Genomic DNA, 13,835 nt, shown 5'->3' with positions numbered 1-13,835 from the left:
TCTTGAACTCCTGACCTCAAATGATCCACCCATCTCAGCCTCCCAAAGTTCTAGGATTACAGGCATGAGCCACCACGCCTGGCCCACTCACTAATTTTAGTACTTATCAGTGGAAGTTGCATGCACCAATTATTGCTGAGGCTTTGTGACAACAATTTTCTATTTCCCCTATTCCTTTTACATTTATTAAAGTCTTTTACAAGGAGTTCTTCTCCCCCCATTTATTTATTTATTCAGTCATTTATTCATATCAACTTAGACTCGTGTATATATTTTATTTATAAATAAGATTACAATTTGATACTATATGTAGTTATTTTATTGATCAAATTGTTCCAGCTTTGGCCATTGGGAGCTCTTTTAGGTTGACTCTTTCGAACACATCCTTACTTTCTGGCCCCACAACATCCTCCATGCTCAGCTTGTATTTTCCCTGCCCCAGCCTTAGAATTAACCCTTCTCCAAAGAGCTCTGGTTTCCTTTAAGGAAAAATGGTACAGATTGAGTATCTCTTATCCAGAATGTTTGGGACCAGAAATACCTTGGATTTTGCATTTTTTCAGATTTTGGAATATTTGCTTAACATTTACTTGTTGAGCATCCAAAATCCAAAAATCCAAAATCCAAAACACTCCAAGGAATATTTTCTTTGAGCATCACCTATATGCCCAAAAAGTTTTGAATCTGGAAGCATTTCAAATTTCGGATTTTCAGATTTGGGATACTCAGCCTATATTTGGAAACCACAATCTAGTTTGCTACTGGAGAGTCACTGCTTCTAGGCCCTCTTAGCAGACAGAGTTAGCAAACATATGTATGTATAATAACCCACGTATATACACATCTCTATACTAATTTCTTTCTCTAACTGATAATTCTTTATTCAATGTTGTGGATTTCATTTATCTGCAGATTTCAGGAAAATGAGATGTTCTGTGATAGCTCATGATTTACCAAAATCTATAGTCCTAAAACTACATAAAACCTTAAAGTGCCATGTTTCCTTTTTCTTCCCCAAAAAGTTAGGGACTAAGAACTGCCTTAGAACCCTGTAATTAGGCCTCAGAAGGATAAATTCTGCATGGTGGATATCTGAAAACTTTGGAAGCCCCTGGAGCCCCTGAAATCCTACCCCAATCTAGTCAGTCCCAGGAAGTAGTTTTAATACTGGATACCACCTATAACTTAGCAATTCTCCTTCCTAGAATGGAGCACTTTTGGCTTATAAGAAGAGATCATAATTTTTATCTCAAATTAATTAAAAGTATCATAAGAATCTAAAATAATGTAATTGTTACTTACGTAAAAGACTTTAATTAGAGTTTCATTTTTAAGGATTTGAGTTATTTCTCAACTTCTAGGTCACTTTCCTATCCTACCTTTGTTTTGTGTTAGACAAACATGTTACACTGCATACTCCAACTGACTGGGAAATTATCTAGCAGAAAGTATTACAATAGTCAAAAATAAAAACTCTCTAGGAAATTTTACAATAAAATACTATGTCTAATTTGCATATTCTTTAAAAGGGATACTTTTCAATATAAACGCAGTATAAATTCTGATTTTACTTACCGTTAAAGGCTGACTATTGTTTGAGAAAATGGCCTTCTTGTTGTATATTTGTGGTTTAGTGTTGGCTTCTTTCAAATCTGAACAATTAAAAAGAAAGATTTTCAACATACACAGATGTTCAAATTGTGTACACATGTATACAACCTAGGCTGCCAAAATGTACATGCATAAATAAATTTGCTTTCTCTATTGGATTTCATTCTGAATGTTTGCTTTCCCTGAGCTACAGTGCTTTATATTCTCAAGAACTAACTAACAGACCACGAAATGATTCATCATAAATCACTCAGGGCTGGAGAATCTTTTAAAAATTATTTCATAAAAGAGACATGTATTAGATTCACTTTACCTACTTTCCTATTTCCGTCACTAACATGAATTAAGCCCCTTTTCATCTTTTATGTCACATGAATGATGATACCTCTATTACTGTGCAGACTTAAGAAAAACTAGACCTTAAAACGATTAATAACCTCGAAGGTTAATGTTTGATAAGTTATACACTGCAAAAACAATCCTTAATAAAATATAACTTCATTCTAGATGACACATGGTTATTTAGCCTAAAATGACAGTATAGATGTGTGCCTCAACTATGTAGGCAAGGCAAATGCAGCACACCCCTTATGAAGCAGACTTTTCAGAGGATGAGCCAGAGAACAGACTCTCTAAGTAAAAGGGCCCAGAGTCTTAGGATTCACAACCTTATCTCTTATGAAAGGCTTAAGAATCCTAGAATAGCTGTATTTTCCATGAAGACAAAATAGCATCTAGTGCCAAAAGCCTTATCATCAGGGCCTGAATAGTGCCAACATCAAGACTCAACATTCTGCATGCATAGTCTAACCTACATGAAACTCTACAGTATTTTCTCTTTTAATTATGTATCTTTTAATTTATAATTTACAAAAACTATTTTATTACTCAACACATGGCATAAAAGTAGTAGACCATGAAGATAAAATGTTCTCCCATTTTGTTAACTCTAGCAGGAAAGAATACAAACTATAGCCAATGTATTTTGCTTGTTTGTTTATTTCTCCGGCATTGTTTAGTACTTCTTTTTGGAAAATGAAAGAAAACATTTTCACTTTGGAAGGCTGAGGCAGGCAGATTGCTTGAGCCCAGGAGTTCGAGACCAGCCTGAGCACCACAGCGAAACCTCGTCTCTACAAAAAATAGAAAAATTAGCTGGGCATGGTGGTGTGTACCTGTAGTCCCAGTTACTCAAGGGGCTGAGGGGCAGGAGGATGTCTTGAGCCCAGGAGTTTAAGATTGCACTGAGCTATGATCACACCACTGCACTCCAGCCTAGGGAACAGAGCAAGACTCTGTCTCAAAAACAAAACAAAACAAAACAAAACAAAAACAAAAACTTTTAAATACAGACTCAGTAACAAAAATAAAGCAACAATTTTCTTTTCAGAATTGGACATGCTCTTCTTTAGAAAGAGCTAATGTGTCAGTGTGTTATGCCCACATGTTTTATGTTTTCTGGCTGTGACTACCGACCTGTATCATAAAAATATATAAACACACTCTAATTTGTTAGCCAGAAGTGAAAGGAGCACCCATAGTGAAACTGCTCATGCACAACACGTAGAAAACATGAGAGATGAGAAACAACTATGTAATCTATGACAGATTACTGCTTGGAATTTTTGTTTGTTTGTTTTTACATTTAAGGCAACTATTAAAAAGGGCTCAAATATGTGAAAACAAAAGGAAAGATTTTAATCTAAAAAAACGGAACAAAATCTGTATGTAAAAAATTAAAGAATGTTGATTTCCAGGTTAAGATTAAGCTGTACGAGCTTTCCTCAATACTTGTGACAACTTCCCTTTGAAATATATATGTAATCCTTCAGAAGTAGATGGGTAAAAAGTAATGATTTCTAGAAACTGCTATCTATTCCTAGTGTGTAGTCCCAAGTGTTGGATCAAACAGAAAACTTGGCTGGTTGTCACTACTCTCAGAGTCAGACAGATTTAGGTAACCTTTCCCCAAGCCCCCTCCTGCCACTAGTCCTCTCCCTTCTGAACCCATTCAGAATTGCATTGTATCTTAGAAGGAATTGTCTCCAGACATGAAACACAGTAGAGCAGAGACAAGATTCATTGTGGGGAGCAGATACCAAGGATTGCAATTCTTTCACCTCTGCCATCTGGTCAAATAACTCAAGATTGGTTTATATTCGTTAGATTATAAACACCCTACCCATCCCTAGAAGCCAGAGAACTGGGCTGTGAAGACAGCAGAGAACTGGGCTGTTAAGACAGCAGACAAGTGCCTTACACTTCAACACAGCCCACATTAGATAGGGGCTGTTCATCTATATTCACACAATGATTTTACAACTGGGATAGGATTTTTACCAGAACCTAAGTAAATAATAAGGCAGGTCAAGGGCAGTTTACTCGGACTAACTTGTCTGAAATGAAATAAATGGTGAAGTTGACTTAAGATACAGAAAAATAATTAACAATGGAAATAATTGAAAACGTATCAAACAATTACTTTCCCAAAAAGCTATTAGTTTTATAGATGATTTTTTAAAGCTTTCAAGAAAGAGATAATTTTCTTACTACATAAACTGTTTCTGAGTAGGAAAAAATATAGTAACATAATAAATTTTTCTACAGTAGTGTAACACTGATATTAAAACCTGACAACAGAGAAAAATATCAGTCCCACTTATCAATATTGATTTTAAATAAAATGCTAATTAACAAATTAAATCCTCTATTAAAATAATGAACCATCATAATCAAGTTATATTTATCTCAGAAAGGCAAAGAAGATTTAATATTTGAAAGTCTATTAAAATATCTCACAGCACTAGGTCAAAAAACTATAGCATTACTACAAAAATGACAAAAGTACTCAGTAAAATTCAACAGCCATTCTTGACAAAATTTCTTTTAAAAAGTATGAAACTTAAGAACAAGAATATTAATCTCAAACTTTACAATCAGTATCATCTTAATTGTGAAATACTAGAGCAGCATTTCCCAAAATTTGTTCTACAGATAACTTGTTCCCTAAGATTTTTCAACAGAAAACATTCTACCATAAAATAAATTTGCATATGGTCTTCATTTTTGGAGACTAATAAAGTACATTAGCATTGTATGTACTCTGTAAACCCTGTTATTTAAAAAACAAAACCACCATCAACAATAACAATCTGCTTCTTGATGGTTCTCAAACTTACTTGAACACGTGTTTTTGGCTTTTTATTACTTCGCTCCTCAACCCACTTTACTGTGCTTTTTGGCACCTACCTCCTTTCTACTGAAACTCAAGTACCTGTCACCTCCTTCCTGCTAAATCCTAGACTTTTCTTGACTTCAATTCTATTTTTCCGGTGGCATGCCAGTAAATATTTAACTGGCCCTCCTTGCAGAGAAAAATGCCCTGATTTGTAATGTTTGCCAATTTTTGTGGTGTAAATACTCCCACCATGACTGATATAAAAGCAGCACAAATATTACAGTCTATTTCCAGTACTCAATGGGCATGAATCATCTCAGCAATGCAAAATAATTAGGAAGTGTGTGGTTTGTGTATTTCTTACTTTTATTTTGAAAGTAACTTGTGTTTAACTGTATCCAATTTAAGTTTTAATAATGGCTGTGCGTAACAATTGGCTCAATAAAATTCTGGAAATCTAATAACAAGGCTCCAGCACACCATGATCTCTGCTTCTGCAGCATTTGATATTTTGCCTATCCTCCACTATTGAATCTGTCTCTTCTCTTGGCTCCTTGAGATCTGTTTTTCTCCCTTTTTTTTTTTTGAGACAGGGTTTTGCTCTGTCACCCAGGCTGGAGTGCAGTGGTGTGATCATGGTTCACTATAGACTGAACATCCCAGGCTCAAGTGATCCTCTCACCTCAGCCTCCCAAGTAGCTGGGACTACATGTGCATACCACCACACCCAGCTAATTTCTCATTTTTTATAGACGAGATCTCCCTATGTTGTCCAGGCTGATCTCTAACCTGCCTTGGCCGCCCAAAGTGCTGGGATTGCAGGTGTGAGTCACTGCACCTGGCCTCCTAACTCTACCATATGAAGACGATTTTAGTCACTTTTCCTGGTACCCCTTCTTTCTATTTTGTGTCTCTAAGTTTCTTCTTGGCCTTCGTCTCTTCTTTATATTCTTGCCCTCAGCACCCTGACTCATAAACACATCTGCTTGCTTATAGCTCCCAAACCTATCTCTAAACACAACTCCTCTCTTGAGAGTTCCAAAGGAAGCACAATTCAACACCTAATTGGACAACTTCTCACACTCTTTAAAGGAAATTCCATTCTTTCCTGGGGTCTTTCAAAATACATTAAAGAAGATTCAATTTATAACCACAAAGCAACCCTTTTCATATACCTCTTCTCTTTAATTTCCCCTTAATTCCCTTTAATTTCTTTAATTTACAAGAACACAAGCTGATTTGCAGTGAATTAACACAACTAAGAGTTTAAATTTAATCCACATTTAAACCTTAATAACTAAGAGTTTAAACATAATCCACAGTGTTACATGTGAATATGGTTGAACTTGTATAGGTCTAATTGTTAAATGTGGAGTACTGGTGGTGGTGATGGGATTTGGACACCTCATTCCCTGGAAAGCCAAATACTTGAAAAATAGGCTCTTGTGCATGACAGGGTGGCTACGTTCAGATTGTCTGGTTTCAAACCCTAGTTTTTATCACCTGGCAGGTTATTTTACCTCTCTGTTCCTGTTTCGTCATCTGACTTTTTTTTTTTTTAATTGAGACAGAGCACCAGGGCTGGAGTGCAGTGGTGTCAACTCAGCTCACTGCAACTTGTCTCCCGGGTTCAAGCGATTCTTCTGCCTCAGCCTCCCGAGTAGCTGGGATTACAGGTGCCCACCACCAGGTCCAGCTAATTTTCTGTATTTTTAGTAGAGACAGAGTTTCACCATGTTGGCCAGGCTGGTCTCAATCTCCTGGCCTAGTGATCCACCCGCCCTGGCCTCCCAAAGTGCTGGGATCATCTGACTTTAATACCGTATACCAGGAGTCCCCCACCCCAGGGCCATGAACTAGTACTAGTCTACCGCCGTACGGCAGGAAATGAGTGGTGGGTGAGGGAACATTACTGCCTGAGCTTCACCTCCTGTCAGATAAGCAGCAGCATTAGATTCTCAAAGGAGCAGCAACACTAGATTCTCAAAGGAGTGCAAACCCTACTGTGAACTGTGCATGCGAGGGAACTATGTTGCATGCTTCTTATTAGACTCTAAGTAATGCCTGATGATCTAAGGTGGAGCAGTTTCATCCTGAAACCACTTCCCCCAGCCACCAGTCTGTGGAAAAATTGTCTTCCATGAAACCAGTCCCTGGTTCCAAAAAGGCTGGGGACTGCTGGTGTACATGGTTGTTGAAAGAATGAGATAATGTATATACTGTGCTCAAAACAGAGCCTGATATGGAATAAGCATTCAACAAATATTAACTATTACCATCAATAGCTAGATGACTTCTTTGGTGCTTAATTATGGAGTAATCATTTAGAAGGATGGTTAAATGGCATTTTGGTTCAGGATTTAAACTGCAGAACAGTCAAAAGGTAGAATGGAAAGAAAACACTTTAGCATGAAATTGCATGGTTACATTTGTAAATTGATTGTAAACTAAGTTACCTTAATGAGTAACATTAGTCCAAGAAGTTACAATGGCTATTTGGGATTAGGAGGTAGAATGACACTATAGATTTGAAATATTAAGCAACAATTATTTGTTGAGCATCTGCTATTTGTTAGCAGTGTTCTAGACAATAAAGATACAGAATGAACAAAACAAATACTCCGGCTCTTGTACAACTGCACATTGAAGGTGTAATAAAAATTAGATGCCGAAGTTTCACTGGCTATGTCTGCATTTGGAAAAAAGGGGATAGAAACCAAGGTTGTTAAAGACAATTTAACAAACCATTACGCTTACAAAAATTTATGAGTCAAAGTCTACTGACCTGCTTCTACCAACTTGAAGATTAGTGATTCATTTCTTTAAAAAGTCAAACAAAACCCATATATAAGTGACATCCAACTTTATTTTGTCTCATGAAGAGGAACATAAACATCTTGTTCATGTTAAATTCAGAATCAAAAATCCCTATTTGATCACCTGCTTAGTTAGATAAAAATACACTTCACTTCTATATTACAGTCAGAGACAAGTGAAGTCAGAGACAGCAGGAATTGGGAAAGAGAGGAAAGCAAGCAGGAATTCAGAGGGAGAGAACAGAGACAGAAAAAGAAGGAAAAAAGAAAACATAGGGAACACCAGGAATGAAAAAGGGGAGAGGGGTAGAGGGAACAAGAACAAGAGCTAGAGCCACAAGTGAGGGGAAAAGAGGAAAGAGAGGAAGAAAGGAAGGAAAGAAGACAGAAGAGAGGAAAGACTCAGAAATTCCGATTAGTCAGAGGCAGTAACTTTTCCATGTTCAAGTTCAGCTATCTACTTTGGATATCAGTATCAGAGAGAGTCATCATTGGTTATTAAATATTAAGAAATTAAGAAGCCACCAAAATTACTCAGCCAAAAAGTTTTCCCATTGTTATTACATATAAATGCGACTTTAAGGAAACCATTTTTGCTTTTCTCTGCATTCACATTTTCCTTTGCTAATGCTATTTTTCCATTTGAAATATTTGTCCACCCTCACCCCACATTCATTCAACAATATTCAATAAATATTTATTGGGTAACTACTGTATACCAGGCACGTGAATTTTTTACAAATATCTTAATGAAAAATATAAGCTGTTTTAATAATACACAATAAAAACTGGCTGTTTTAACAAAATATTCTACCAGATTTGAAGTGAAACAAATTTTTTCTTCTGTAGCTAACATTTTTCTCCACCTGATACCATAAGCATTAAAATCATCCTCATGAAAATAATGTCCTTTATTTGAATTAAAGGTATCCTAGAATTTCCCCAAAAATATAGTAAGGTTATCACTCCTATAGGAATCTAAGTTCTCCAGATCCTTTAAACTGTGATTAATCTGTGATCATTCTAACTGTTAAATATAACAGTTTGACGTTAACTAGCAGTAGCAGTAACTAGTCGCATAAGTTGAACAATAAAAGTTATTTCACCCAGTTAAAATGGCATCCCAAAGACATCCTCAAGTGGGTAGTCATGCCTGGTATTGTTCAACCACATGACATCACAGGGGCAAGAACGAATGATTTACAGGTCAGCAGCTTGACTTGGATTTATGTAACTCACTTCTGCAGAAATTTGCATGACTTCTGACAAACATCACGTGAAAGAGGAACTTACTATAAATATTAAAGTTAGAAATAAGTGAATGTCTGAGAAGGCATTAGAGAATAGTACTTGCTTTAAAGAGAATTGTGGAACTAACTGCACAGAGAAGTTCAAAATTGAATCTGCATGTAAATTTAGGTAAACATAATTATAAGTGCTAATGGAAACAGACAGAAACTTAGTATATATACTGATGTTCCAATACAGCCAATTATGAAGAAAATATGTTCTACTAGGTTCATCTTAGACAACAGGGAATTATGGCACCTTAGGGTTACACGAGACTTTCTAAGTCACCTAGTCCATTTCTCCCACCAAAGCAAGACTTCTTGAGAGATGATTCAGACTCTGTGTGAATATGTCCAATGACAAAGCACTCACTTTCTCACAAACCCTCTTTTCCCACTGTGGGACAGCTGTAGAATTAGAATACTTTCCTTATGCTGAGCTGAACTAGACCTCCCTTCAATTCCTAGCAATCCTTTGACAAAGAAGAAGACTATCAATGTGACAGTGAGCTCCACAAGGGAAGGTGCCAACCCATCTTGCCTGTTGCTGTGGTCCCAGTGTCTAGCACAAGGTGTGGAACATTGTAAAGGAGCCATAAAACATGACTGCCTGGCCGGGGACAGTGGCTCCTGCCTATAATCCCAGCAGTGTGGGAGGCTGAGGTGTGTGGATCACTTGAGGTCAGAAGTTTGAAACCAGCCTGGCCAACATGGTGAAACTCCGTCTCTACTAAAAATACAAAAACTAGCCAGGCGTGGTGGTGCACACCCATAATTCCAGCTACTTGGGAGGCTAAGGCAGGAGAATCGCTTGAACCTAGGAGGCAGAGGTTGCAGTGAGCCAAGATCGTGCCACTGCACTCCAGCCTAGGTAAAAGAGTGAGGCTGCATCTCAAAAAAAAAAAAAAAGGCCAGGCACAGTGGCTTACACCTGTAATCCCAGCACTTTGAGAGGCCAAGGCAGGCGAATCATGAGGTCAGGAGTTTGAGACCAGCCTGGCCAACATGGTTTAGTAGCAACCCCATCTCTACCAAAAATACAAAAAATTAGTGAGGCATAGTGGCAGGTGCCTATAATCCTAGCTACTCAGGAGGCTGAGGCAGGAGAATTGCTTGAACCCAGAGGTAGAGGTTGTAGTGAGCCGAGACTGTGCCACTGCACTCCCAGCCCAGGCAACAGAATGAGACTCCAACTCAAAAAAAAAAAAAAAAAAAAAAACTGCCCTACAGAAGTCAGTCATCAACCCCATTCATTCATCCTTAGGGCAGTGGTCCTCTAATTCTGGGATGAAGGAAGTTTTCTTGTCTCTTACACCCACTGTGGATATTGCTATAAAATGCAAAATCGTGTGCTTGAATATCATAACAATATTCAAGTTTTAAAGGCTTACTCTCAAATCCATCCTTAGCGTGTGCCACATCTGTAACTAACACTTGTGGGTTAGCAGCAACCCATGGACCACATTTTGAGCATCACTCTCTGCTTCAGAGCATCGTCCACACCTGCCCTTTCTCTTCACTCTTACAGGCCCTCCTCATGGTTTGTCTGGATTTTGCAGCAGCCTCCTGACTGCTTTCCCTGCATGCTACTGCCAAACCAATCTTCTGATTCAATCATCTCACCCCTCTTCTTGCGATCTGGAATCTCCCAGCTCCTTATGAGATAAAGCCCACACTCCTCCTGCATTCCAGACGCTTTATCATGTGGCCTAAAATCTACACTTCCAACCATGTTTCTCACTACTCACATCCACGCACTCTCCACTTCAAACTGGTTAATCTTGGCAAAACTTCCCCTAACTCAATGCTTATTTGCTATTCCAGGCTTTGTTTTCTTATATTGGAAATTCTTTTCTCTTTTAGCTACCTCAAACCAGGAATTTTTTTTTTTTAATTTGAGGCAAAATTCACAATCTAAAGTGTATTTATAAAGTGTACAATCCAGTGGTATTTGGTAATTCTTAAAGTTGTGCAATCATCACCTCTGTGTAGTTCCAAAACATTTTCATCACCTCCAAAGGAAATCCTGTACCCATTAAGCAGTCATGCCCCCTTTCCTTTCTCTCCTGCTCCTGGCAACTCAATCTGCTTCCTATCTCTATGGATGTATCTACTCGGGATATTTTGTACACATGGAATCATCCTTTAACTCCCTTCTTGTTTCTTTTTCTGTATTGTTTTTAGTATTTTTTGTGAGGCTATCCTGTCAATCCCTGAACTTCTGAAGTCTAGTTCAATTCCCACCTTCTCTACAAGGCTTTACCCTTGCTGTCCCCTCCACTCCACACCGACCTTAGCCTTCTCTGAATTTCCATAGCATTTGTTTTCTGCCTTTATTTATTTTAGCCCTTAATCACATACTGCTGTGAATTGCTAGTTACCTGTTTCAACATTACACCTTCTTGGCTCATGTAGATGATAAGCTCCAAGCTACAGAAGCTCTGGTGTCTCCCTTTATGCCTAGAACTGACTTGAAAATGTGTAATTCTTTGTGTCTGGCAATACGTGAAGGAATAATAAACCAAGAAAACTGAAGTCTAGATGATGAATAAGAGAAAGGTTCAAACTTGTTTCAGTTCTTTATCCCTCCTTATATTCTCTTGGTGAGAGAAGCATCTGCTTGTGTTTAACAGGGCACTTCTTTGCCCTAGTATCTGAACAGGTGTGGTGGCAGGAGGAGAATGGCAGGTTGCCCAAGGGTGGAGACTGTGGAAGTTCCTTGCATTGATCTTTAGTGAGCAGACTCCTACCTTCATTCTACACCCACAGACGAAGGCCTACCAAGAAGAGTGGGTGTCCAGAGATGTCACAAGGTCCATCTATTTGCTTTGCTTGTATACATAAAGCAGTTTCTTTGTCTGGCATTTTGAAGTTGCTCATAAACACATATCTACCTTGTAAAAGGAGATTAACTGTTAAATAATTGTGATGAGAATACTTGGGATTCATATACGAACTAGCTGAGCAACTTAATTAAATTATAAATTATAAACAAATGAGTAGGCCAGAACTTGATAATGTTTTATCTAACATTTAACGAAGTTTAAGAAGGGAACCAGTTTTATTTTATGTGTGAGTAGTAAGTCTGAGTAACATTTTGTATTGGGCATTATTGTAAACTTCTCCAACTGTGGTACTAAGTAAAGTTTGTTACAGTTGCCATTGAAAGCCTCCAAGCAAGAATGCAAAACAATGCTCTGGCCCTTAGGCCGTTAAAAAACCTGTTCTTCTGACCAGAACAACTATAAGGTCCAACATAGAATGTTGAAGTCTATAATTAACATTTTCTCCTTTCATAGCCCATTTTGCCTGCTTTAGAATAACAAAATGGAAATTTCTCCTGCCATTAGTTTCATATCATAATGTTTCATAAACATGATACATAAAATAGGAATTAATATTTTAAAGAGTAGTTTAGGAAATACCCTAAGATTGTGGAGAATCCCATACAAGTGATAATGAAAAAGCATACACTGGTCCTCAAAATAAAATCAGGTTGAAAAGTATTAATAAAGTATGTATAGTGTACCCAGTTCCCTGCGCTGTTGGCTGGGAATTAGGGAAGGTATACAGCGCACAGCAAGGTAAAAAGAATGAGAACTATGATACACATTCCTATCCTTTAGGAGCTAACAATTTTGCTTGGTACACAGAATTTTCCCATGAAAATTATGAGACATGACAGCAGATAATCAGCAAATATGTGTAACACAGAATATGGAATATATCAGATTCCATTTCAGAGTAGATCTGCCTTCTAATTATGTTTTACTTAGGCTGATATTAATATTAGTTTGCATTTCTGAATTCAAAAGCTGGTTTTGTCTCCTTTGAGAATGAAAAAAAAAAAAAAAAACTGAGACCAAGGTAAATATTTCATACACAAGTTATATGACAAAGAAAGTCAACCTGACATTTAAAAATTCAATGTTCACGATAAAAACAAATTAATTGTGAGTGTATTGTGCTTGGTTAGGATCAAAGATCACACAGCAGGCTAAGTCGAATACACAGCATGAATTGCATGAATGGCTTAAAGACACAACCATGGCAATACGCTGTGTTCAATCACTTAGTCATTTTCTCAGCTTTTACTGAGCTATGGTAATTTGTGTGCCCAGTACAAGATACTGATTCATCTACCCCACATGGTATAGTCTTAAGACATAAAGCTATGTCTCACCATTTTATAAGGTCATGTTTATAGGTGGGCAGGTTTAGTGAGTGGTCAGTTGGTAAATTTTTGTAGAACCAAATAAATAAACTGTGGTGAAGTTTGCAAAATCTGAAGGCTTTGGTACCATCTGTATTGAGTTACACTGTAACATTTCATGGCCCTATATATATGAAAAAATTAATTCTATTTAACTTTACGTATAAAGTCCATCAAAATTGATTTTACTTATCAAATTTTTTCCCAAAAAAAATCACGTGGTTCAGAATTTGTTTCTAAGTGGGCAATATATTTTCAGCTAATTTAAAACAGAACTAAAATAGTAAACAATTTGTGAATACAGAAATTGAAAATAGCTATAGTAAGTAATTTGATCAAAATAATTTGATTGTTTAAAAAAAGATCTGGGTCTTCTTTTACTCAGATACTATATTCTCAGCTTGTAAAAGTTTGTAATGGCCTTTTAAAGAGAAAGTAGCCAACTTTATCTCCCAAGAAAAAGTTTTCTGATGTTAATGGGACATTCTCCACGAACTTTGTTTTACATATTAGGGGTAACAAAATTTTTTTAATTAATTCATTTATTTATAAATTGAATCCACTTGGATAGTTAACCACTTAAATCTACTGTGAAAACATTATAAAAATAAATAATCCTTCTTCAAAGTGAATAATCCTCTTGTCATTTGGATTTTCAAGAATAGTAATAACTTATTAGCAAAGGATACATTCTTACCTCCTTTGAAATAACTTTATTACTGAGACAG

At 37.0% G+C, this 13,835-nt stretch overlaps 1 protein-coding gene across 5 annotated transcripts in view; it reads right to left on the bottom strand.

Annotated features, from left to right (window-relative positions):
• Positions 1 to 13,835, bottom strand: part of PPARG (peroxisome proliferator activated receptor gamma) — a 196,232-nt gene that overhangs the window by 115,955 nt on the left and 66,442 nt on the right. For all 5 annotated transcript variants that reach the window (XM_064362035.1, XM_021675645.2, XM_021675636.2 and 2 more), the window contains one exon: positions 1,576 to 1,652. The gene's annotated coding sequence lies outside the window, so the exon portion shown is untranslated. The remainder of the gene's footprint in view (positions 1 to 1,575; positions 1,653 to 13,835) is intronic.

The sequence above is a fragment of the Aotus nancymaae genome, unplaced genomic scaffold (genome assembly GCF_030222135.1).
Source record: "Aotus nancymaae isolate 86718 unplaced genomic scaffold, 86718_ANA_hifiasm-v0.15.2.pri h1tg000046l, whole genome shotgun sequence".
Taxonomy (NCBI): domain Eukaryota; kingdom Metazoa; phylum Chordata; class Mammalia; order Primates; family Aotidae; genus Aotus; species Aotus nancymaae.
Note: the sequence above shows the minus strand (reverse complement) of the source record. Positions and strands in the feature narration are given on the sequence as shown.